The following is a 27869-nucleotide window of genomic DNA, read 5'->3' on the forward strand; positions in this document are numbered from 1 at the left end:
AGAAGGGCCATATGCACCCCAATGTTCATAGCAGCAATGTCCACAATAGCCAAACTGTGGAAAGAGCTGAGATGCCCTTCAACAGATGAATGGTTAAAGATGTGAACCATATATGCAATGGAATATTACTCAGCCAACAGAAAGGATGAATACTCAACTTTTGCACCAACATGGATAGGACTGGAGGAGATTATGCTAAGTGAAGTAAGTCAAGCAGAGAAAAGTCAGGTATCATATTGTTTCACTTATTTGTGAAACATAAGGAATAGCATGGAGGACATTAGGAGAAGGAAGAGAAAAAGGAAGGGGGTGGAAATTGGAGGGGGAGATGAACCATGAGAGATTATGGACTCCGAGAAACAAACTGAGGGTTTTAGAGGGGAGGGGGCTGGAGGGATGGGTTAGCCCGGTGATGGGTATTAAGGAGGGCACGTATAGCATGGAGCACTGTGTGTTAAATATAAACAATGAATTGTGAAACATTACATCAAAAACTGATGATATACTGTATGGTGACTAACATAACAATAAAAAAAATAAAATACATAACTCATCTTAAAAAAAAAGAAAAGTGGGGTGCCTGGGTGGTTCAGTCATTAAGTGTCTGCCTTAGGCTCAGGTCATGATCTCAGGGTCCTGGGATCAAGCCCCATATTGGGCTCCCTGCTCACTGGGAAGCCTGCTTCTCCCTCTCCCTCTCCCCCTGCTTGTGTTCCCTCTCTCGCTGTCTCTCTCTCTGTCAAATAGATAAATAAAATCTTAAAAAAAAAAAAGCTTGTCATGTTGAATAAAAAAAGTAAAGGACTCTATTTTTGGGGGGCGAGCAGGACATTTTATGCTCACACCCTCCTGAGGTATAACATAATGAGGAAATTCAGGCACCCTATGCTGTAGTACTAGGCAGTAAGGTTAATTTCACTGCAGGGTGCAACCTCTCAGCACAGATTCAGGGATTGTTGGACATTTTTAAAGCAGACATTCATTCATTCATGTATCTGGTCAGTACTTATTCCCAGCAGATAGGACTGTCATATTCAGCAGCTCCCAAGAAATACCTACCAGATGGTCTATTAAATTTATCCTGCCCTAGCATGTCAGGACATCAGGAAAGATCTTTAGGTTCTATTTCCAGCCACCTGCATCAGAATTTGCATGCTACCTGAACCAATAAGAACAACCTTTAAAATGATAATTCACTGGACATCTTTCACAACTTCTCCTTCAGCCTGGGATGCTGTCTTCTGGGATGTGTCTTGGTACCATATTTATACCTTCTCAGTTGGGCCATATCTTTCATATTTGTCCATATAAGTGTAGGTCTAGTTCTTTTTTCTTTTATTGAACTATTTGTCTATCTGCATACCAATAACATATTATCTTGATTACCATAGCTGTATAATAAAGTCTTCCATCATTGTTAATTTTTTTCAAAGTTATGCATTTCATGGTCCAATGCATGTCCATATGTATTTTAGAAGTAGTTAGTCATTATGCACAGAAAAACTCACTGAGATTTTGATTGGTATTGCATTCAAGGTATAGATCAATTTAGGGAGAGTTCATATCTTAAAAATATTGAGTCCTCTAACCCACAAACATGATATGTCTCTGTTTATTTATGCCTTCCTTAATTACTCTCAGCAACGTACAGGTTTTTGACACCTTTTGTCACAACTTTTTCTTTTCTTTTTTTTTTAAGTAAGCTCTAAACCCAGCATGGGGCTTGAACTCACAACCCTGAGATCAAGAGTCACATGCTCTACTGATTGAGCCAACCAGGCAGTCCATCACAAGTTTTTCTACTTGATATTTCTGATACTATTGTACAAAATATGTCTATGTTTCCCTGTCTTTCTCTCTCTCTCTCTGTACTCTTTCTCTCAAAGCCCTTGTTCTGAAAGAATAAAGCTCTGCATAAATGGAAGGGCCTCTGTGGCAAGGATTTGTTCTCAGGCCAATAGTCAGCGAGAACTTGAAACCTGACAATATTTACATGAGTGGGCTTAAAGTAGATTCTTCTCTAGTCAAGAATCAAAATGACTACTATCTTAAGAAACACCTTGACGTAGCCTTGTGAGCGACCCAGAGCTAGGGGCACCCAGCTAAGCCACACACCATTACATGGTCCACAGAAACTATGAAATAATAAGAATCTATTATTTTAATCCACTAAATTTTAGAGTACCTTGTTATACAATAATGCATATCTAATACAATGGTTTGCATTTACACAAGTTATCACTATAGTTTTTATTGTTTGCATAACATTAAAATAAATATATTACCTTTTACTATTTAATGCAGATTTAAATTAATTAAAATTAATATTTAAGTTGATCAGTCTCGTGTTCCACATTTTAAGTGGTCAATCACCACATGTGGCTAGTGGTGATCAGTGTACTGAGCAGGGCAGTACAACAGTGTGTTCTGCCAGAATGAACTACCACATTGAGAGATGGTTAGGTATGTTGATAGAAATTTTTAGGACCACAAAGCAAAGCAAAGACAGATTCAGAGACTGAAGTCAGATCTCTTTTTTCCTGCTCCGTAATATTATGCATTAGTTTAGCCAGCTAGTATGCTATTGTATGTGTGTGTGCGTGCATGCGTGCGTGTGTGAGATGATAATAAAGTAGAACCTCTGCCACATATAGTAAAGAAGAATTTCTAATTCTCCTCAACTGCAAAAAGGCAAACTGCTCAAGGCTAGGGAGGCTCAAAGACAATGATGGGCAGATGTAATTTTCAAGAATTTTCTTGTTTGGAAAGAACATAAGCAGATGTTACAGGGCTCACAAAGGCTAATATTCCATGGCAAAAAGACAATTTGTCTTATTCCTCATGTTCTGCACTGCCCTTTCTGAGCAAAGATTTCTTGCACAGGTTATGTGTCTCTCTTGTTCAGGTCAGACTTTGTAGTGCTTGTGGCATTAATTTAATAGTAAGAGAACATGCTGGAATTCTCTAATGCTATTCTTCTCTAGGAAAAAAAAAGGCAGTGCATCACAGTTTAGTGCTTTTATGATACTGTTTTATTTGGTCAGATAATCGTTGTTTAAAGAATACCCTGACACTTTTTATGTGAAATCTGTCAACGTACTCTATTTGGGTCATATCCACATGGGAAATATGAAGTTAAAAGTTGCACAATTATTTTAAAATTTTAAGACATAGTAATTTTTTTCTTTACTTTAGCTATCATAAATTTAATCAAAATTGCCTCAATGCTTCTTCTTTAATTTCACATACACAAATACAGGTAAAATTCTCTGTGTGTGGAAACAAATGATGTTAGGTTAAATACAAATGACATGGAGGTACAAAAATGTGAATTAATTTTATTTAACTGAACTGAGTTGGCTCATGAAATCCCCCATTGTAGTTCAATATTTAGGAATTCAAGATTTAAACTTAGTCATTGTCCAGTTCAGAAAATAATCTCTTCTGAGTGATTTCAGACCATTAAAGATTTCCCTTCTTCTACCCTGTTTTCTTCAGGGTTCCCCAGCTGTCATCTGAGCATGGGATGATGGACTGGTTTCCCTGAGGATATGAGGACAGATATCTCTGCTCCACTTCTTTCTGCTACATCCTCACAGTGAAATCCTTCCTGGCCTCCCTGATATATAGCTGACTTCCTACTCACTCAAGAATGTTTGGTGGGATCTGCTGTTGATGACCTCCTTCCCTCACAGGGTCTCCACCTGCAAAGAGCACACAGTGCCTTCCTTGTCTTGAAACCACACCCACCTTGTCTCTTTCAGCAGTGCTCTCAGCACTTTTGAGTCCTTCATAAGATCTTTTTGAAAATTCTAGATCTTCCTTAATGCCATATGACTTTGATGTGGAATTCTGGAGGGTGATATGTGTGAAGTACGTTTCAGACATTTCTTTAATATATCATGCTACTATTTTTATTCTACTCTCTCCACTCAATTTTTTGGCAGATGACAACCTGTAAGGCATGTCTTTCCAGAGTTCCAAACCAGAAGAATATCAACCTCTCTGCTTTTGTCTTTCCCCTCAACTTATTTCAGATTTCTGTCATCTTGCTCTTCCCCTGACCTTAGGTTTATAGGATTGAAAGCACTAGATCCTTTCTCTGTGACTTCACAGCATTTTGACTCTAATCTTATCTATTAAATATTAACCCAGCTACTCGCTAATAGGCCACAAAGGGTTTTCTCCTTCCTAGATTTCAGACTGTTCTCTAGAGTTGATCTCTTTGTCTTATGTTATATCTTCAATCTGACAAAATAAATGTCATTGCTCAAATGTGCAGAGAGCTCCAGGACAAGTAGACAGTAGGGATAATGTCAAGAAATAAAAGGAATAATTAATAATAATAATAATAATAATAATAATAATAATAATAATAAAAAGCCAGACAAAACAAAACCTTTGTATTAAATCTCCAAGTAGCTGATTGCTTAGAAGTGGAAGGACACTTATGAGAGTGGATATTCTTTGCAAAATGCAAAGATTTCCAAAGGTGGGAGAGTAGAGAATACAACAGATAAAATCTGGAGAGGTACACAGAAGTGTGTCAAGAGGTCATTAGAGCAATCTGACAGAGTATGTTATAGGGACTTGTCTGGAGCCTCTGAGAGGAAGAACTATGAGTTTTTTCTAAAGAAATAGGAGAACTTTCATTATACCAGCCAAGAGAGAAACTGAAATTAATCAGGAGAAGAAAGACATATCAAACAGAAGCCAGTGAATATATTCCTTCCCCCATGCCACAAAACACATAAACCATCCAAGAAATTATTCCCCAATAATTAGGGCAGGAAATGTGGGAATAAGAAAACACTGTCGTGAATTAACCCTGATAACCAACCAAAGTCTTCGTTTCTTTTTCCTTAGTTTTGTTTTTGTTTTTGTTTTTATCTTTGTCTTTATGTGACTAAAACTTAAGACAAGAAAACCAAGTGCCTTTTTTAAGGGCAGGATTTGGTCTCACCAGCCCAGTACCCAACAAATGAAATAGAAAGTTTAGAATCTATTGAGGTCAATTATAGAATATAATGTCATCATTGTATAAATATAAAGTTACATGCATTTTACACAGATTTAAAACACTCAAATCTTAGCATATTAATATAAATTCTATGGATGCTGCCAAAGCAGTCTAACATCATGTTGTAGAAACATGGTTCCTTACCCTAGAGATAAGGGTCTAAGGATCAACCTTACCATGGCGCCTAGACTTGCCCTTTTGACTTCTTTCCTGATGGACCCTATAATTTAAAGTATTATACTAAGTGAGTAATAGAAAATGTGGACTTCTCCCAAACAAATGAACACTGAAAATAGATAGCCAGGTTTGGGGAGCTTTAGAGAGACTGAGAGCCCATGGTTTAATATCACTAACTGAATGCTGGCTTCCACTGAGTTTTTTCACTTGAACTGACTTTCCAATGCTGTTCCCACCTCCACTTAACAGAGAACCATTTTGGGATCTAGGCCTCTTTTCCTAGATTTTCTCAATCCCTCACTCAAGGTATTTGTATACACAGAGTTTGTTGAGAGTTTGCAGAGGGGATTTAATCATTAAAAAACTCAAACTCCTTAATATTAAATAGCAGACATCTTTGTTCTTAAAAATTCTCTGAGTATAGATCACTGGCAAATTTTTCCTGCACTCTAGCCACATAATTTATTATTTAGTTTCCTTCCACTCTCCCCTCTCCTCAATTTTGGTTTCATCAGGTGTTTTGTTTCTGTTGTAACTCATGGCATTCATGATGTATTAGAGGATTCTATGACAACTGGGTTTGTAATGTGCCCTTCCCAGGATGATATTCTTATGGTAGGTGTTGAGGGGCTATCAACCCATGACCATTTTAAATTAAATCTTAAGTGGGCTTTTCCAGGTCATGTTATTTGTAAGAATTTGAAACCCACACCTATAAGATATCAGAAGATATCTTATTTTTCTGCGCTCAAATGTAAGGCTGAGCTAGTCAGTTTCCCATGTGTCCACCTTTGTGTGCAGATAAATTTTCTCATCGATCCTTTTGCTTTTTAACACTTTGACTTTTTGTGGGCATCTTTGGCCCAATTCCACACTGTACACAGATCAAAGTCATGTGTCCTTTTTTTCATGTATGCTTATAAAACCCAAGACTCTGAATTATAAGAATTGGCAAACTCTGTTAGGGTAGTCACCAACTTTAGCACTTGCTTTTATGTCTGGATTCAAATTCATTTCATTTTTGTCTTCTGTGGAAATTCCCTTCTTTCTTGCCAGCTCAGACATGAATTTAAGAAAATTAAAAATACATATTTCAGCCAATTTTGTTTTGCATTTAATGTTTTGTAGACAGGGATTTTTCAGGACATCTGGTCTACTATATAACCAGAAGTGCAAGGCTCTCCTTTCTTTGCTCACTCATTACCAATTTCTGTTCATTTCATAGGCAGAGCCATTCATTCGTATTTTTGTGGGGGGATCATTTTGTAAATATTTCTTCTGGTCTCACCTTCTTTGCACAAAGAAGCCTAACAAGGTATTGTTTTTATTTTATTTTACTTGAGAGAGAGAGAGAGAGAGAAAGAGCATGCACAACTGTGGGGGTGGTGAGGAGCACAGGGAGAGGGAGAGAGAGAATCCTAAACAGGCTCCATGCCCAGTGCGGAGCCTGATGCAGGGCTCATTCTCACAACCCTGAGATCATGACCTTAGCTGAAATCAAGAATAGGTCACTCAACTGACTGAGCCACCTTGGCACTCCTAACAAGGTATTGTTTTAAGCAAAGATAACTTTGGCTCTAAAATAGATGTCTGTGACATCTATTAAAATATTATTTTTTCATACTACTATGTTGCATTTACTACAATTTTACGCATAAATCATTAACATTGGTAAATATTAGTAATTTTGTTGTTTGGTCTTTCATTTGCAAGGATTTTTTAAAAGTATATTAATAGACCACATCATAGTTGGGCCTTATTTAATTTTCAATGTCAGAGTTCACCAGACTTTGCTGGGGCTTATGCTTTGCTCTCTAAATCAGTGCTGCTCAAAGTGTGGTCTGTGGCATGATGATGGTCCATAAACTGTTTGTTATTGGTCTCTGGTAAGTACAGCACAGAAATGGAGTGTTTAGAAATCTTCACAATTTGACATTGCAAAGATATCCAAGCATGTAGTAATGTAATGAACTAATGTAAATGAACTAATCTTATTGAGCAGGACATAGTCTGGTTGTGCTGATGGCAAACTCACATGATGATTTCTGTTTGGTGGACCTGTGTGATAGTTGTGTGACAGTTGTACATAGAAGAAATTTATTTCACTCCACGTAAGATGCCAGTGATGAGACACGGACTGTCCCTTTAGACTCTTCCTGAAGAGACTGAGAAGGATTGGTCTAAATAATAATGTATATTTTATAACTTCAAATGAATTCAAATAGTTTTTTCTAGGAGTATATTCAGTTATTTCAAATATATTACTGATAAGGCCCAATTTTAGATTTTTAATTTTTTTTTTCTGGGTAGCCAGTGCCTTTAATCTGAGTATACCCACATCTCTTCCATGGGTACCACAGGTCACCTGAAGGAATGAACAAAAATTCAAGTTATAAACATAGATGTTTCACTTGTGTTGGAAACAAACTCAAAGTACCTGTACCAACCTCAGTTGGTAATTGATGCTATTACCCTAGGTCAGGGTAGCATAAAGGCTGTCACTATTCAAGAGACCATGTAGCTGAGGAGTTGAGAATCCAAACTCTGAAACAAGAATGCCTGGTTTCAGTTCCAAGCTCCACCACTAGTAGCTGTGTAATATTGGGCAAGTTACTTAAACTTTCTGAGCCTCATTTTTCTTACTTATATAATGAGGATCATGGCAATGGTCCCATGTCATAAATTTGTTTGGAAAAAAACTCAATAAAGATTGTCATCATTATTTTTGGTACTATTTCATGCACTTAGAACAGAGAAGAAGGCTATGGTAATCCACATTTCTATCCAACACACACATGGTTGTTTTGAGCCTTACTAGTGGATGAGAAAATGCAAGTATACAAGTTTCAACTGTATTTTTACTCTCCTCTTAATCTTCCTAACCCAATAGATTTTTCTTTTCTTTTTTTTTTTTTCTGGTTCCCACTTCTTCTTCAGGAAGTTCTGTATCTTTATTTACCCCAATTTTCAAATATTCTCTCTTGTCATCAGTCTTTACACAACAAATATTGATTAAGCATTTTCTAGGTGCCAGGCAGTATTCTTAGCTCTTGGGATAAAGAAAGGAATCAAATACTGTTTCTAAGAAGTCTACAGTTTCATTTGGGCTACTGCATATGTAATAAAGATGAGTATTGTAAATGTTAGGATAAATACATGAATGAGGTATAGAGATTTAAAAAGAGAAGTCTCAAAATTCCATGTGGGAGGGTTATGAGATATTCTGTAAATGATGCTTCAGCTGATCATAAAAAATGAATGTGTTCTTCAGGAGGACTGGGCAAAGGTGATCAGGTGAAATATTTGTGAGGTGAAGCTAATGTAAATAGGAATCATTCCGTACAGGCACATAAAGAAAACTTTTCTTTTTAGAAGAGGAGGTTGGTGGCAAAAATATGTCCTCACAACTAGATCCAAAGCCCTGCCAAAATAACACCCCCTAATTTTTATAATGCAGAAGAGAGATCAACGTTTGCACTCAGTATTTCTACCAGAACTTTCTTTTTCAGAAAATCTTTGATTCTCTTCATTCTATTTTCTCCACTTTGCTGTGGCCAAAGAAACAAGCAGGAAAAAATATAATCAATTTGTTAAATATCACAGAGTGAAAATAAGATGGTTGTTTGGTCAGAGTAGGGAAGCAAAGTGAAGAAATATACCTAGCCAGGGAAAGCAGAGAAAAAGTCAATAACTGTTGAGCAAGAAGGGCCAACCCAGGTCTGCAGCAAGCCAGGGGATTGCAGAACATAGGCTTAGACGTGTAAAGTACAGAAGGCAGCCCTGGAATATGATGAGCCAGGGGAGAATTTCTGGACTTAGGAATTAAGTGACAGGAAAACGCAAGACTGTAGGAATAATTCTTAGTGAAAAGAATACTCCAGCAGCAAGTTATAAATTAAATATATTTAAATCGATGATTGTTTTCAAAACTTAGTTCTGATTTCCTTGCATGTATTTTTGAGAGAGAAATGTTATAAGCTAGAATTTCCATGATTCACTTTATCTTTTCCTAAAATTGGTCACTTAAAGAAATACAGACAATGCTTTTATTTCCAATCTATTGCTAAGGCTAAGTAAAGAGAGAAGGCAAAATTGTTTCCCTTATGTGCTCACTTACTAACATTAACTCACCTTCATATTCAACCCACACATTAAACACACAGAGATACACACACCCACGCACATGCAATTCAGCACATAGAAAGAGGATATTTTAGATACCCTTGAGTAATATACTACAACGAAGTACCTAATTTAAATCTTTGCCAGGAAGTTGGAAAGAGAAGGAAGGGCATATAATGGATTTTAGCTTTAATTTGTGAAAAATTTCTCTGCCTATTGTAAGTCACAGTGGAGAATGGAAAAAGATCCCTCTATGAAAACTGGGTTTTGTGTGACTGACATATCCTGCATTTTTAATAACACAGACTGAAATGCATTATTCAGAATTCACTGTTGTCCAGCAATTCAGCTCTGCTGTAGATCTTCTGACTTCTCGTAAGTCTGTTGTCTGCAAAAATTCAAATTCTTCTTGTAATTAATACTAGTAGCCAAGATAGTACTTGTCTACCTAAGTAGAATGTAGTGAACTAGCACAAGAAATTATCCTAACATATTTCAATGGCTCAGGTAATTCTGAATCAATATTTAGTGTGAAATATCTCAATGAATATCTAAAAATATCTAGCCATTTTGATTTTGATTTTCCTTTGGTGAGAATAGCATCACATTTACACAAAGGAAACATTCCATTCCAGGGGACAAAGCATAGGTAGATGCTACTTCTTAACAGTTGCACTAGAGCCCTTATAAAGTTTCAGAAATTCTTGAAGTGTGGGATGGTATATTTAAAAATGATGTTATTTATTGTATTTATCCAATAAAGGAATATAGTCTCAACTTTTTAAAATCCACTATATGTATTTTATAGCAACCTAAACATATGTTATTAGGAGCTCAAAGATTAGAACCAGTTCAAAAACCCTTCTAAAGTTTATAAACATACAATAAAACAATCATATAAAATTAGGAGTCAGAAAAATTTTATTCAAAATCCAACTCAGCTACTTGGTACTTACTAAGTGGGTTTTAGTCATATATCTGATCTGAGCATCATTTTCTTCATCTGTGAAAGAGAGGTTATAGTAATCCCTACTTCAAAGATCCTGAGATTCAAATGAGATACTGTAATACATAGGCTTTGTAAGTGATATTTTAAAGTCTTGTACAAGGGTAAGTTTTATAATTACTGTTATTGCCTATGTTTCCATTTTTATCTCAAAATATTTGCCCCCATCGCTTTAAAGCATACTTTCAAGATCAAAGTTTGCAATGATTGTGTTAGTGACTTAGGCTTTCACCTGCCTTGTGTTTGATAAGTTGTTCAATCTAAACATATATAGGAACAATGTATTAACAACAATTAAAAAATAATCGACACAATTTAAGGTAAGTTATCTTGTATAGGCACAGCTCTTCCACCAAGATGATATGATCTGTAAATTGTATGCCTTTGGTATTTGATATTTAGTATTCCCGCTTATTCTTATTCAAGAGTGACTCCTGTAAATTCAAGATCTGGAGTAATGTAATTATTATTCTAATTCACCACAGGGTTTTGGTGAAGAATTAATGAAGTAACAAATGCAAACTGCTTAGTGCAAATCTCAAGGAATCCTGATAACATATGTCTAGAATGTGGGAATACAATCTCATGAAATAAATGACCATAGGCTAAAACCAAGCAACTGATTTCAAGAGATGCTAGGGAAAAAAAAAGACAGAAAGACTTATGAAATTCACAGGAATGTTTAAACTGATTGACAGAGGTCTTATGTATTTTTCTCCTTTGTATGGGACATGCTACAACAAAGAATATCTTTTCCAGGAAAATAACTCTCTTCAACCATGAAGAACAACTTCCTCTAATTTCTAATATTATTACTAATTAGACATCACTAGATGAAGGTGAGGAAGCAGTCAACATGACAAAGAACAGAAGAGTGAGACAGATGGGGGAATGAAGAGACAAAGAGAAGTGGAACATAATGAGGATGTTAGAAGAGGGGCAGTGATGTTGAGCACGTGGACACTGCGTCTCTTCTCTCCATCTTCTCCTCCAGGTGTGAAGGATACAAAAACAAAAGTTTCTCAAAATGCCAATGCACTTTTTTTAATGTTTAATTCCTGTATATACCAATGCCCATCTCTTCACTCAGTCTATCCTTCAAAGAGCATACACACACATACACACACCCATACACCCCACATTTCCATACACTGGACTAATCAAATCTAATATTTTCAATCAAATCTTATTGAAAATTTATAGCTAAAAATTGAAGTTTGTGGGAAACAGAACGCGAAGTTTACTGTCCTTAGTATATTTCTTTTATTTGAGCAAGCTTATATGTTTTGGACATAAATAACTATATATATTCATAGCTAAATAAGTAATAATAAACAAAAATATTAAATAACTGTATTCATATATAACATAAAAATTATAATTACTTTTTTATTCCAAGTGATTGAAAGATCAAAAAATAGTAAAAAAATGTTTAAAATTTTGAGCATAAAGGGTAATATTTTTTGCCAGTATACATCAGAAATATTCTCAGATTTTTAACATTTCTTGGCCATGGATGCTTTATTTATTTATTTATTTACTTACTTACTTACTTATTTTTGGCACATGCCAGGTTTATCCAGCAATTTGGCTTTTCTCTTCACTTCATGGTAGGAAACAAAAATTATGGGATGTTCAAAGGTAAGTAGAGCAGTTACTGGTCCCTGAAATAATCAATGTTACAAATATACTGATCTAAAAGAATGACATGTGATTTTTTTTTTTTTTTTTTTTCAGTTAGTAAATAATGAGATAGTTCTTTTTCTCCCCCATCATGGTGTCTTCTCACAAGACTTTCAGGATCAAACAATGCCTGACCAAGAAACAAAAGCAGAATTGACTCACTCCCCAGTGGATTTGGATGAAAACTGGTAATAAAATCAGGTACAACTCCAAGAGGAGGCACTGGAGACGTACCCAGCTGTGTCTATAAGAGATCACACATGAGATGGCACACATATTTATGCTGTATTATGGTCACTTGCTCATGTTTTACCATTCTGTAAACATCACTACTACCTGAACAATAGACATGTTTTATTGGGAAATGATCTTTCTCTGTTACTATGCTTCTGAACCAAATATGTGAGACCTTTTGTTTGAAAAAGAAAAGAAAAGAAAATACTGAGATAAATCTTCTGTTATCAAAAAAACAATTAGGGAGATAAATTTGTAAGTTAGATTTCCTGTCCTTCGTAACTCCAGAATAATAACATACCACTGAATTCAGTTGCTTCCTTGGAGTTACTAAAGATAGCTTTTCCCTGGGGAATTTATTTTGAAATCTTCCTAGTTCATAATTAACCCTTTAGTTGCATTTGCACAGAAAATCAAAATGTGTCATGCACTATATCAGTAGTGATGTGAAGAGTATAATTAATTTAGAAGTTCTCCCAGAGACTTTTTCTTCTTAGTTATAATTTCTATTTTCCCTCTCCCCCTCAAATTATTTGGATTCATTTTCCTACCCCACTCTGTAGATCATGACAAGAGTTCAATAAAATTTGTAAATTTTAGGCAGAGGATATGGAAGAAACAGAAAAAGCTTTCCCATTTATGGTAAATGTTGTATCTTGTGATATGGTCCTTATTTTTTAACCCGGAAAAAGGAGGCAAAATAAAAGAACTTTATACTAAATTCTTCTGTCCCTAAAAGACTTTTAGTTCATTTACATTTAGTGTAATTACTGAGAGTTCTTATATTTACTCAACACAATTGACTTGCAGTTATTTTTTTCTTCTGCCTTTCTCTTGATTAATCAGATATATTTTTATTCCATTTCCCATAATTAACTTGATAGTTATACATCCTCTTTCTTTAGTGGTCACAGTAGAAATTATAATACACATTTCTGAGTTCTTACAGTCTAATACAAGTTATTTTTATCACATAAATATAATGCTAAAACTTTACAATACTTTAATTTCACTTATACTCCTCTCACCTATTTGCATTATTTTATCTTGCATTTTAAATCTACATATAATTACAATTCCACAAGATAGTCATTATTCATTTATATTACCTACATATGTACCATTTTCAGTGTTTTTCATTACCATTTTAATTTCCGTGATTCTATTTGGGATTATTTTTCTTCTGACTGAAGAAATATTTTTTCTCAGTATGTAAATGATATTTACTGAGATGTAGTTTACTACATTAAAATACATAGGTCTTATGTACACATCAATGAGTTTATTTAATATTTTTTTAACCTTTCTCTTTGAAGTAATTATAAATTCCCTAGAATTTGCATAGATAATGCAGAAATTTCTGTGTACTCTTTGAAAGTTTCCCCAAAGGTTATAATCTATACAACTATAGTACACTATCAGCATCAAGAAATTGACATTGGTATAAATAATGTGTATAGTTCTATATCATTTATCATAAGTAAAGATTTGTGTAACCAGCTCCACAATCAAGATACAGAACTATCCCATCACCACGGAGATCTCTTTATAGTGACATTCACTTCTCTCCCTAACCTCTGACAACTACTAATCTGTTCTCTATCTCTATAATTTTGTCATTTTGAGAATACTGCATAATGGAATCATTGTAAGACCTCTGATACTGGCTTTTATCACTCAGAGTAATGTTGTTGAGATGTCTTCAAGTTTTTGTATGTATCAACAGTTTATTCCTTTTTATTGCTAAATAATATTTCACAAAATGGATTTATAACAGTTTCTTTAACCATTTCTTTATTGTAAGAGATTTTGGTTGTTTCTATGTTTGACAATAACAAATAGTGCCGCCATAAACAATTGCATACACATTTTTTTTGGCGTAGATGTAAGTTTTTGTATCTCTAGGGTAATTGTGATTGCTGGGTTCCATGAAAAGTATATGTTTAGTTCTTTAAGAAAGTGCCAAAACTATTTTCCAGAGTGGTTCCACAATATTGCATTCCCACCAGCAGTATGTGAAAGATCCAATTTCTCCATATCCTTCAGCATTTGATATATATATTTTGTTTTTTAAAGATTATTTTTTTATTTATTTGACAGAGAGTGACACAGCAAGAGAGGGAACACAAGCAGGGGGAGTGGGAGAGGGAGAAGCAGGCTTCCCACGGAGCAGAGAGCCCAATGCGGGGCTCAATCCCAGGACCCAGAGCCGAAGGCAGACATTTAATGACTGAGGCACCCAGGCACCCCAGCATTTGATATTTTTTAATTTTTATTTATTTATTTGAGAGAGAGAGGAAGAGAAAGCACAAGCAGGGAGAGGGGCAGAAGGAGAATCAGGCTCCTCACTGAGTGGGGAGCCTGACACTGCACTCCATCCCAGGGCTCTGGGATCATGACCTCAGCCAAGGCAGAAGCTTAACCTACTGAACCACCAGGTGCCCCAGCATTTGCTATTTTAATGTAAAAAAAATTTTTAGTTGTTTAAATAGGTACATAATGATAGCTTATCATGGTCTTAATTTGCATATTCCCAGTGGTTTGTGATGATAAACATATTTTTATGTGTTTATTGGCCATCTATGGCCTCTTTGGTAAAGATATGTTCATGTCTTTGTTTTCAAATTGGAATTTTTAATACTGAGTTTTGGGAATTCCTTATCATCTAGACATGAGTCTTTTCATAGGTATGTTGTTTGCAAATATTTCTCCCAGTCTGTAGGTGGTCTTTTAACACTCTTTATAAGATTTTCCACAGAGAAAAAGGCTTTATTTTGACACAGTCTAATTTTTCCATTTTTCCCTTTATTGGATTATGTTTTGGTGTCATCTCTAAAATATCTTCACCAACTAACCACCACTATAATAAGCAGCAAATCTCACTTCCAAAGTTGTTACATTATATTATTTGAAATTTCCAGTTTTCAATAAAAATAATGAGATATGCAAAGAAAGAAGAAAGTATGGACCTATATACAAGGGGGAAAAAAAATCAACCAATAAGAACTGTCCCTAAGTAAGCTCAGATGACCCAGAAAGCTAAGGCAATATTCAAGAAGAACATAAAGTTAAAAGACTTACAGTAACACATATCAGATCTTACTAAAAAAAACTAGAATAATTAATATCAGCATGGCATTGGTGCAAAGATAGGAAGTTACAAAATGAAATACAATAATCTAGGAATGGACCCAAAGATAATCACTCCTTGGCATATAACAGACACCACTGGGGCTGAGTAAGGAAAAGAGGATTTTTCTAAATGGTGCTGGGTGAATTAAATATTTATAAGGGAATAAATGAACCTTGACACTATGTAAATATACAAAATAAATTTGGGATGGATCATAAACCTAAAAATGAAAACTAAGCAATCAAACTTCAAGAGGTCTTTAAGACAGGTAAAGATCACTTAAACCAAAAAAAGAAAGATTGATATTAAAGAATTTCTGTTTATCAAAAGACACCATTAAGAAGGTGAAAGCATGAGGAGGGAAAGATGGCGGAGGAGGAGGGGACCCTATTTCAACTGGTCCCCGGAATTGAGCTGGATATCTACCAGACCACGCTGAGCACCCACGAAACCAGCCTGAGATGTAAGAAGATCTGGATCTCTACAAACAGAATATCGCAGGCGGTTGGTTTTGAGGTACGCAGCGGAGAGCCCTGATTCTGCAGGCAGATATCGGAGGATAAACGGCGGCGGGAGGGTGCCTGGCCGTGGGGATCCTACATCGCCGGTGAGCGACAGCCTCCTGCACTGGGGACGGGGCACAGACTCTCAGACCGGTATCAGCAGGGAAAGGACTTTAGGGCAGCCCCTGGGGTGGAAAACCAGACCAGCGGGGTCGCGCGCACCCGAACCGCAGCCGCCCGGACAGAAACCTGGAGCGACGGTCGCGCGCACGCGAACTGCAGCCTCCGTCCGAGAGGGAAACCCGGTGCACTGGGGTCGTGCCGGTGAACTGCAACGCCCGGGGTGGGAACCCCGAGCAGAGAAGTCACGCACGCGCACGTGCGAACTGGGAGCGACTGACGGTTTTAGAAGTACAAAGGGCAGAGACGTGCCCCGACCTGGAGGCAGGACTGGGGGCGCTGCGGAGGGGCGCACAACCCAGGATGCTGCAGTTTATAGCAGCATGAACAGAAACGGAGACGGTGTGGCCTGGAGAGCTCACTGAAGAAGAGACTGAGGTCTCTCTGCTCTGAGGCAGAGGGTTGGAAACAGTCTCTTCTGCTCTGACTCGCGGAAGAGACGCGGAAAGCCACCAGGGAAAGCCGCCAGAGAACAAAAGTCCCAAAGACTGATTCCCACTGAGCCCATCCCCCACCACAGGGGTGCAGGGCAACTCCGCCCAAACCGGGTTGCCTGAGTAACAGCGCGGGCAGGTCCCTCCCACAGAAGACAGGCTGGGAAAACAAGAGGCCAGCAACCCTGAGGTCCCAAGAAAACAGATGCATCTTGCTTGGGTTCTGGTCAATAATTTGGACTCTATACATTCCCTCAAACACTCATCAACAGAATGACTAGGAGGAGGAGCCCCCAAAACAGAAAAGACTCAGAGATTATGACTTATGCTGCAGATTTACAAATGGATGCAGATACAACCAAGATGTCAGAGATGGAATTCAGACTAGCAATTGTGAAGACAATGGCTAGAATGGAGAAATCAATTAATGGCAACATAGAGTCTCTAAGGGCAGAAATAAAAGGGGAATTGGCAGAACTTAAAAATGCTATCAATGAGGGCGCCTGGGTGGCTCAGTTGGTTAAGCGACTGCCTTCGGCCCAGGTCATGATCCTGGAGTCCCGGGATCGAGTCCTGCATCGGGCTCCCTGCTCGGCAGGGAGTCTGCTTCTCCCTCTGACCCTCCTCCCTCTCATGCTCTCTGTCTCTCATTCTCTCTGTCTCAAATAAATAAATAAAATCTTTAAAAAAAATGCTATCGGGGCGCCTGGGTGGCTCAGTTGGTTAAGCGACTGCCTTCAGCTCAGGTCATGATCCCAGGGTCCTGGGATCGAGTCCCGCATCGGGCTCCCTGCTCTGTGGGGAGCCTGCTTCTCCCTCTCCCATTCCCCCTGCTTGTGTTCCCTCTCTCGCTGTGTCTCTCTCTGTCAAATAAATAAATAAAATCTTTAAAAAAAAAAAAAAATAAAAATAAAAAAAAATAAAAAAAATGCTATCAATGAGATCCAATCCAATCTAGATAATCTAACAGCTAGGGTAACTGAGACAGAAGAGAGAATAAGCGATCTGGACAACAGTATAATAGATAAAAAGGGAAAAGAGGAGGCCAGGGAAAAACAACTCAGAATCCATGAAAATAGAATCAGAGAAATAAGTGACACCATGAAGCGTTCCAATGTCAGAATCATTGGAATCCTGGAGGGAGTGGAGACAGAGGGCTAGAAGATGTATTTGAGCAAATCGTAGCTGAGAACTTCCCTAATCTGGGGAATGAAACAAACATTCGAGTCCTAGAGGCAGAGAGGACCCCTCCTAAGATCAAGGAAAACAGGCCAACACCCCGGCATGTAATAGTAAAACTTGCAAATCTTAGAACCAAGGAAACCATCTTAAGGGCAGTTAGGGGGAAGAGATTCCTTACGTACAGAGGGAGGAACATCAGAATAACCTCAGACCTATCCACAGAGACCTGGCAAGCCAGAAAGGCCTGGCAAGACATATTCAGGGTACTAAATGAGAAGAACATGCGGCCAAGAATACTTTATCCGGCAAGGCTTTCATTTAGAATGGATGGAGAGATGCAGAGCTTCCACAACGGGCAGAAGTTGAAAGAATATGTGACCACTAAGCTGGCCCTCAAGAAATATTAAGGGGGGTTCTATAAAAGGAGAATGACCCCAAGAGTGATCTACAACAGAAATTTATAGGGACAATCTATAAAAACAACGTCTTCACAGGCAACATGATGACAATTAATTCATATCTTTCAATAATCACTCTCAACGTGAATGACTAAACGCTCCCATAAAACAGCACAGGGTTGCAGATTGGATAAAAAGACAGGACCCATCCATATGCTGTCTACAAGAGACTCATTTTGAACCTAAAGATACATCCAGACTGAAAGTGAAGGGATGGAGATCTATCTTCCATGCCAGTGGACCTCAAAAGAAAGCTGGGGTAGCAATTCTTATATCAGACAAATTAGATTTTAAACTAAAGTCTGTAATAAGAGACACAGAAGGACACTATATCATTCTTAAAGGGTCTATCCAACAAGAAGATCTAACAATTGTAAATATCTATGCCCCCAACATGGGAGCAGCCATCTACATAAGCCAACTGTTAACCAAAATAAAGAGTCATATTGATAACAATACGTTAATTGTAGGAGACCTCAATACTCCACTCTCAGCAATGGACAGATCATCTAAGCAGAAAATCAACAAGGAAACAAGAGCTTTGAATGATACATTGGACCAGATGGACCTCATAGATATTTACAGAACATTCCACCCTAAATACTCATTCTTCTCGAGCGCACATGGAACTTTCTCCAGAATAGACCATATACTGGGTCACAAATCAGGTCTCAACTGATGCCAAAAGATTGAGATTATTCCCTGCATATTCTCAGACCACAATGCTCTAAAACTGGAACTCAATCACAAGAAAAAATTTGGCAGAAATTCAAACACTTGGAAGCTAAAGACCACTCTGCTCAAGAATGTTTGGGTCAACCAAGAAATCAAAGAAGAACTTAAACAATTCATGGAAATCAATGAGAACAAAAACACATCGGTCCAAAACCTATGGGATACTGCAAAGGCGGTCCTAAGGGGGAAATACATAGCCATCCAAGCCTCACTCAAAAAAATAGAAAAATCCCGAATTCACCAACTAACTCTACACCTTAAAGAACTAGAGAAAAAGCAACAAACGATGCCTAAGCCACGCATTAGAAGAGAAATAATTAAAATTAGAGCAGAAATCAATGAATTAGAAACCAGAAACACAGTAGATCAGATCAAAGAAACTAGAAGTTGGTTCTTTGAAAGAATTAATAAGATTGATAAAGCACTGGCCAGACTTATCCAAAAGAAGAGAGAAAGGACCCAAATTAATAAAATTATGAATGAAAGGATCACGACCAACACCAAGGAAATAGAAACAATTATTAGAAATTATTATCAACAACTATATGCCAATAAACTGAGCAATCTGGATGAAATGGAGGCCTTCCTGGAAACCTATAAGCTGCCAAGACTGAAACAGGAAGGAATTGACAACCTGAATAGGCCAATAACCAGTAACGAGATTGAAGCAGTGATCAAAAACCTCCCAAAAAACAAAATCCAGGGCCTGATGGATTCCCTGGGGAATTCTACCAAACATTCAAAGAAGAAATAATACCTATTCTACTGAAGCTGTTTCAAAAAATATAAACAGAAAGAAAGCTTCCAGACTCATTCTATGAGGCCAGCATTACCTTAATCCCCAAACCAGGCAAAGACCCCATCAAAAAGGAGAATTTCAGACCGATATCCCCGATGAATATGGATTCCAAAATCCTCAACAAAATTCTAGCTAATAGGATCCAACAATACATTAAAAGGATCATCCACCACGACCAAGTGGGATTTATCCCCGGGATGCAAGGGTGGTTCAACATTCGCACATCAATCAATGTGATAGAACACATTAATAAGAGGAGGGACAAGAACCATATGGTCCTCTCAGTTGATGCAGAAAAAGCATTTGACAAAATACAACATCCTTTCCTGATTAAAACGCTCCAGAGTATAGGGATAGAGGGAACATTCCTCAGGCTCATAAAATCCATCTATGAAAAACCCACAGCGAATATCATCCTCAATGGGAAAAAGCTGAGAGCCTTTCCCTTAAGATCAGGAACACGTCAAGGATGCCCACTCTTGCCACTATCGTTCAACATAGTACTAGAAGTCCTAGCAACAGCAACCGGACAACAAAAAGAAATAAAAGGTATTCAAATTGGCAAAGAAGAAGTCAAATTCTCTCTTTTCACAGATGACATGATACTTTATGTGGAAAACCCAAAAGACTCCACCCCCAAATTACTAGAACTCATCCAGCAATTCAGTAATGTGGCAGGATACAAAATCAGTGCACAGAAATCAGTTGCTTTCTTATACACTAACAACGCAACTGTTGAAAGAGAAATTAAAGAAACGATTCCATTTACAATAGCACCAAAACCATAAGATACCTCGGAATAAACCTAACCAAAGAGGTAAAGGATCTATACTCTAGGAACTACAAAACACTCATGAAAGAAATTGAAGAAGACACAAAAAGATGGAAAAATATTCCATGCTCATGGATCGGAAGAATAAACATTGTTAAAATGTCTATGCTACCCAGAGCATAGACATTCAATGCCATCCCGATCAAAATTCCAATGACAGTTTTCAAAGTGCTGGAACAAACAATCCTAAAATTTGTATGGAATCAGAAAAGACCCTGAATTGCCAAGGAGATGTTGAAAAAGAAAAACAAAGCTGGGGGCATCAGCAGTGATCACCAAGACAGCATGGTACTGGCCCAAAAACAGACATACAGACCAATGGAACAGAATAGAGAACCCAGATATGGACCCTCAACTCTATGGTCAAATAATCTTTGACAAAGCAGGAAAAAAACATGCAGTGGAAAAAAGACAGTCTCTTCAATAAATGGTGCTGGGAAAATTGGACAGCCACGTGCAGAAGAATGAAACTCGACCATTCTCTAACACCATTCACAAAGATAAACTCAAAGTGGATGAAAGACCTCAATGTGAGACAGGAATCTATCAAAATCCTAGAGGAGAACATAGGCAGTAACCTCTTTGACATCGGCCACGGCAACTTCTTTCAAGATACATCTCCAAAAGCTAGTGAAACAAAAGCAAAAATGAACTTTTGGGACTTCATCAAGATAAAAAGCTTCTGCACAGCAAAGGAAACAGTCAACAAAACAAAGAGGCAACCCACAGAATGGGAGAAGATATTTGCAAATGATACTACAGATAAAGGGCTGGTATCCAAAATCTGTAAAGAACTTCTCAAACTCAACACCCAAAAAACAAATAATCAAGTCAAAAAGTGGGCAGAAGACATGAACAGACACTTCTCTGAAGAAGACATACAAATGGCTAACAGACACATGAAAAAATGTTCATCATCATTAGCCATCAGGGAAATCCAAATCAAAACCACACTGAGATACCACCTTACACCAGTTAGAATGGCAAAAATGGACAGGGAAAGAAACAACAAATGTTGGAGAGGTTGTGGAGAAAGGGGAACCCTCTTACACTGTTGGTGGGAATGCAAGTTGGTACAGCCACTTTGGAAAACAGTGTGGAGGTTCCTCAAAAATTTAAAAATAGAGCTACCCTATGACCCAACAATTGCACTACTGGGTATTTACCCCAAAGACACAGGTGCAGTGAAAAGAAGGGCCATATGCACCCCAACGTTCATAGCAGCAATGTCCGCAATAGCCAAACTGTGGAAAGAGCCGAGATGCCCTTCAACAGATGAATGGATAAAGAAGATGTGGTCCATATATACAATGGAATATTACTCAGCCATCAGAAAGGATGAATACCCAACTTTTACATCAACATGGATGGGACTGGAGGAGATTATGCTAAGTGAAATAAGTCAAGCAGAGAAAGTCAGTTATCATACGGTTTCACTTATTTGTGGAACATAAGGAATAGCATGGAGGACATTAGGAGAAGGAAGGGAAAAATGGGGCGGGGATTGGAGGGAGAGATGAACCATGAGAGACTGTGGACTCTGAGAAACAAACAGGGTTTTAGAGGGGAGGGGGGAGGGGGGATTGGTTAGTCCGGTGATGGGTATTAAGGAGGGCACGTACTACATGGAGCACTGGGTGTTATGCGAAAACAATGGATCGTGGATCACCACATCAAAAACCAATGATGTATTGTATGGTGACTAACATAACATAATAAAATTTTTAAAAATTTAAAAAAATTAAAAAAAAGAAAGTGAAAGCATGATATAGACTAGTAGAGGTATCTGATATACTTATGTATTCAATAAATGGTTCATTCCATTATATGTAAAACACTCTAAGAACAAAAAAAATCAGATAACACCATTAAAAGATTAGCAAGAATGAACAAATACTTCACACACAAAAAAGGATAGAGAAATGGCCAGTTGACATATGTAAAGTTGCTTGACATCATTATCAGCAGATAATCACAAATTTAATTTGCAGACCAAAACAGCTAAAATGAAAAAGACTGAAAATACTGTTTTGACAAGTATATAAAGCAATTGCAACTACACTCTATTGTTAATCTGCGGATAAATTTATTCAATAACTTAGAAAAATATTTTGGCATTTCTTAATGAAACTAAACATGCATGTGCCTGGATGGCTCATTTGGTTAAGCGGCTGTTTCAGCTCAAGCCACCCAGGGTCCTGGGACCTGAGTCCCACATCAGGCTACTTGCTCAACGGGGAGCCTCCTTCTCCCTCTCCCTTTGCTCCTCCCCCTTGCTCATGCTCTCTCTCTCTGTCAAATAAATAAATAAAATCTTTAAAGGAAAAAGTAAACATATGCATATGCCTCATGACTTAGAAGTTTCACTCTTGGATATATAATACCACAGAATGAGTTCTTATAATCACAAAGGACACATTCAGATAAAATCATAGTACCTTTACTCAGAATAGCCCACAACTTGAGAGAACAAAATGTAAGAATATATAAATATATTATGATCCATTCATACAGCGGGCATCAGAAAGCATGGAAAACATAGTACTGAAATGTGCAAGAATGTGATAATCTTGCAGACGTAAAAGTGAATTAAGTCAGGAACAAAAGATTGCATACAGTATAATTTTCTTTATAAGAAAGCAAAATTAATCTATGGTCATAAAGGTCAGAATAATGGTTAACATCAGGGGATTACTGACAGAGAGGGAAACATAGAGGATTCTTGGAAATATATTGTTTTGGGTTAAAGTTATATAGGTGTACACCTATGTAAAAATATAACTGATCTGTGCAATTTAGATTTATTCAACTTACTGTATGTGTTGTAGCTTAATAAAAAAAATTTAAAAACTTTTTTTTTAAATATAGAGCAGAAAGGATTTGCTATTAAATTGAATTGTGGGTTCTGAGTAATGAAGCAAAGATTATTTCATAGTTGTTCCTGGTAAATGAAAAAATGGAGTCACCATGTATTGAGATGGAGAATATTGGAGGAGGAGCAGGTTGAATCTGGGAAGAGAGATTTAATCATATCTGGAGTTGGGCGCCTGGGTGGCTCAGTCATTAAGCGTCTGCCTTCGGCTCAGGTCATGATCCCAGGGTCCTGGGATCAAGTTCCACATGGGGCTCCCTGCTCTGCATGAAGCCTGCTTCTCCCTCTCACACTCCCCCTGCTTGTGTTCCCTCTCACGCTGTGTCTCTCTCTGTCAAATAAATAAATAAAATCTTTTAAAAAAATCATATCTGAAAAAAAAATCATGTTTGGAGTTATCTATTACATGCTCAGATGTAGACAAGCTAACAGTTAAGATATATAAGTTTGGGGTTTGTCGAGAAGTCCAGACTTAAGATAAAATTTGGGGGGATATCACTGTATTAGAGTTCTCCAGAGATTCAGAACCAACAGAATGTGTGTGTGTGTGTGCATCCTATATATGTATTTCTGTGTGTGTACATATATAGAGAGATTTATTGTAAGGAATTGGCTCACATGATTATGGAGGATGAGAAGTCCCAAAATCTGAAGTCAGGAAGCTGGAGACCCAGGAGAGTCAATACCTGGCTCCCAGTCTGAGTCCAAAGGCTCAAGAACCAAGAGGGCCAATGATGTAAATTCCAGTCTGAAAGCAGACTTGAGACAAAGGAAGAGACAATGTTTTAATCCATGTCCAAAGGCCAGAAAGGACCAGGATTCCAGCTTAAACAGTTATGCAGGAGGCCTAACTAACCCTCTTACTCAGCCTATTGTTCTATTCAGGCAGGTCTTCAACTGACTGGGTGAGGGATACACACATTAGGGAAGTCAATATGCTTTACTCAGTCTATGGATCCAAATGTTAATTTGAACCAAAAACACTTTCACAGATAAACCCAGAATGTTTGACCAAATATCTGGGCACTTTGTGGCTCAGTTAAGTTGATACATGAAATTAACTGTCATAATCACCAAGGATTTAAAGCCATATTAGATGAGGTCTCCAAAGAAGTGATGTAAGAACTAAACTCTGGGAAATTTAATGTTTGAAGGCTCTAAAGAGTAGTGATACCCAACTAAAGAGGATTAGATTGTGTCTAGTAAACCAGGGGGAAACCAAGAGACTGTGGTATTGAAAAGGCCAAGTGAAGTGTTTCACAAAGTTGAGATTTAGCAACTATGTCAAAAACAGTGAAATATAATAAGGGCAGAGACTTACCACTCAGGACACTGAAATTTGATTCAAGAGAGGACTGAGGTTCTACTTTTGACCATAATAGACTAAAAGGGGGGAACCTAACAAGACTTAACCTCTCCACCATAAACAACTTAAAACCTGGATAAAATGTATTAAACAATTGTTTTCAAACATTTAGCAACAGGAATCACAGGGCTGTGATTCCTGAGAAAAGAGAAATAAACCAGTTAAGCCCTGCAATTTCATTGGCTTTCTGCCTTGAGACAATTGTCAAACAGAAGTGCAAGGATGGAAATCCCAAACAGAGTTGGGAGCAATGAGATTCAGGAAGGTAGGTGCAGCTAGAACTATGGAACAAATCCCAGAGAAGAAGGTACAAGCACGGAGAAAGATCAAAAAGTCTATGTAGGATCGAATCTGTTGCTGAATATGAAGCCATACATAAGTAGTAGTAAAAAATTACCAGAGAGCTGGAACCTAAACGTTTACCCTGAGATTACACAAAGTTTGTAATTTTTGAGTCCTAACGAGCCAGAATGAAGTTTTCATTGAACACCTAGAGCATTCAATATGACCTCGGATCTGTACATCCTGAGCAGGCGAACTAAATTAGTCACTACTGTGAATACATGCCAACAAAGATTACACACAAACCTTGAAAGGACGAGCTAATTTTCAAGTTACCTAGTTGCCTTCCAGAATCTAAATAAATGGAGACATACTATGTTCATATATTTGAGGACTCAATGTTGTTATCTTTAAGGAAGGCATAAGCTTTCTAGTATATTAATCTAGCAGTCCATTTAGCCTCCATTATTATTGAAGCTGGCCATGGGTTTGGGGGTCCTGGGGGAGAATCAGTTGGCAATTCTACAATTCATTGAAATATATACTACAGGGAAAGAAATTAGGAATGATTGGCCCTGGGCAGATACGGACTACAAGTCTAAGAGCTTTATTCTTGTTTGTGGCTGGCCTCGGTATGACAGATAGAGCACTGGAGATATAACATACCTTAGATAGCCTAAGGCCCTTCTTTTGGGTGTGAGCCATGTACAGCCCTCCTCAGTCCGTCATATGGTTATGTATCAGAATTCAATCAGAAAAACCAACCCATTATAAGTATTATAAGAATAAAGGATCTAGAATAAGATCACATGAATGTGAGGGAAATGGGGGGGAATAAAGTTCTGGAAGGGGAGCTTGTGTATTTGAGATATAGTCACGAACCACATAGCTTTAGTGTGGGTGGAAAGCGCAGAGTTTTGGTGACCGGGCATGAAGTGGGAGCCTTTAGTGTGAGGTTCTGGACAGGTCTATGGATACTACTCCTTGTGTGGAAGCTGTTGCCTCTGAGGAACCTGCTGCCTGTACCCTGGAGTAAGCAAGGATGGTGGGCTTGGGGTGCTATTGGTTGTCGAGGCGCCAACCTGGAAGATAAACTGGATGAGGAGGAGGAGGACAGAAGAAAACAGAGAGATAAGAGAAAATGAGGTCCTGCTGGATGCATCTGGGCCTGTTGTTATGTTTGTGGGTACCCAAAGGTCTGACAGTAGTGGCTTCTGCTCCCCTTCCACCTTCCACATCTCATGGGAGTTGCTCTCTTGGCCAACTCTAACCTAAATCTGTAGCACTGAACTTTAGACAGGAGCAGTGGCACTAAACTGACAAGACTATTCAGCACAAATGGCCAGAAGACCTTTTGAGGGGTATGGAAATCTTTGATGGAGTAATTGACAGGAGGTGGAACCATGATGCTGAGTGTATATGGAAATAACATGAAACAAAACTGGGGAAGGGTGTTGTCTATGTACTTCTATAAGACCTCTGACAATGGACATGTGAGTTGGGCTTCTGTCTGTTTTGAAAGTGACAGAATAATAGAATAAAAAGTTAAGGTGATAATGATCTGGTCACTTATTATACTTACTACACACCAGGCATTTTTAAAAAAGATTTTATTTACTTATCTGACAGAGAGAGAGAGCACAAGCAGGAAGAGTGGAAGAGGGAGAAGCAGGCTCCCAACTGAGCATGGAGCCCAATGCCGGGCTCCATCCCAGGACCCCGATGCCAGGCTCGATCCCAGGACCCCGGGATCATGACCTGAGCCAAAGGCAGTCGCTTAACCAACTGAGCGACCTAGGCGCCCCACACCAGGCATTTTAAACACATTCTGTATATTGACTTACTTAAGCATAACAACAAACTGTGGAGTATTACTATTCCTGTTAGACCCAGAGACAATGAGACATTTAAGTAACTTGTCGAAAGTCACATAGTAAATGGCTAAGCCAGGATTTGAATCCAGGTAGCACAGCGTCAGGACTTACGTGTTAACAATGATGATAATCTGTCTGATGGAAAAAGGCAAACGATATTGCAAAAGAAGAAACTGTATGGGGTATCAGCTTAGATGTAAGCAGGTAAATCAGCCAGCAGGATAATAAATGGACTGGTTTTGATTCATATTGAGAAATTCATAGACAACTTGAAGATAGAGAATTTCTATAAAATTTTGAAAAGGGGTTAAACACACATAGATTTCTGAGCTTAAAATGTGTTTCTTGGGGCCTCTGTGTGGCTCAATCTGTTGAGTCCAGCTCTTGATTTCAGCTCAGGTCATGATCTCAGGGTCATGGCATCAAGCCCCGTGTCGGGCTCTGCACTCAGCACAGAGTCTGCTTGTCCCTCTCCCTCTGCTCCTCCCCCTCCTAAAATAAATGAATAAAATCTTTTTTAAAAATGTGGGTTTCTCATGATGAAATCATAGGAATTACTGTGATGTAAAGAAATAGAAAAACTTAGAAAATAACATTAGGGTCCAAGTTCATGTAAAATTCAGCAGAGAGAACATTAAGATGTATTCTTTAGGAAGAAGTAACAATATTTGATTACCTATTAAAGGCCTAAGACTTTTCATATCTTTAAACCTTTGAAAATGTATGTGCATTCTAATCCTATTAACTAGAACCCATCCCCTACCCCTGGACTCAAAATCAACTTTAAATATGTACTCCTTCATGAAGTCTTTCCTTTCTCCATTCAGTAAATTCAGGCATTCTTTCCTCTGGGTTTTCACAGAAAGTATTCTGTTCACACTTCTAACTTAGTGGGTATCATTATACTGACATTATCTGTAAATGTGTGCAATGGATTCTGTAGTGCACTGTTTGGATATCCTCCAGGACTGAGACAT

This window comes from Neomonachus schauinslandi, chromosome 2 (genome assembly GCF_002201575.2).
Source record: "Neomonachus schauinslandi chromosome 2, ASM220157v2, whole genome shotgun sequence".
Classification (NCBI taxonomy): domain Eukaryota; kingdom Metazoa; phylum Chordata; class Mammalia; order Carnivora; family Phocidae; genus Neomonachus; species Neomonachus schauinslandi.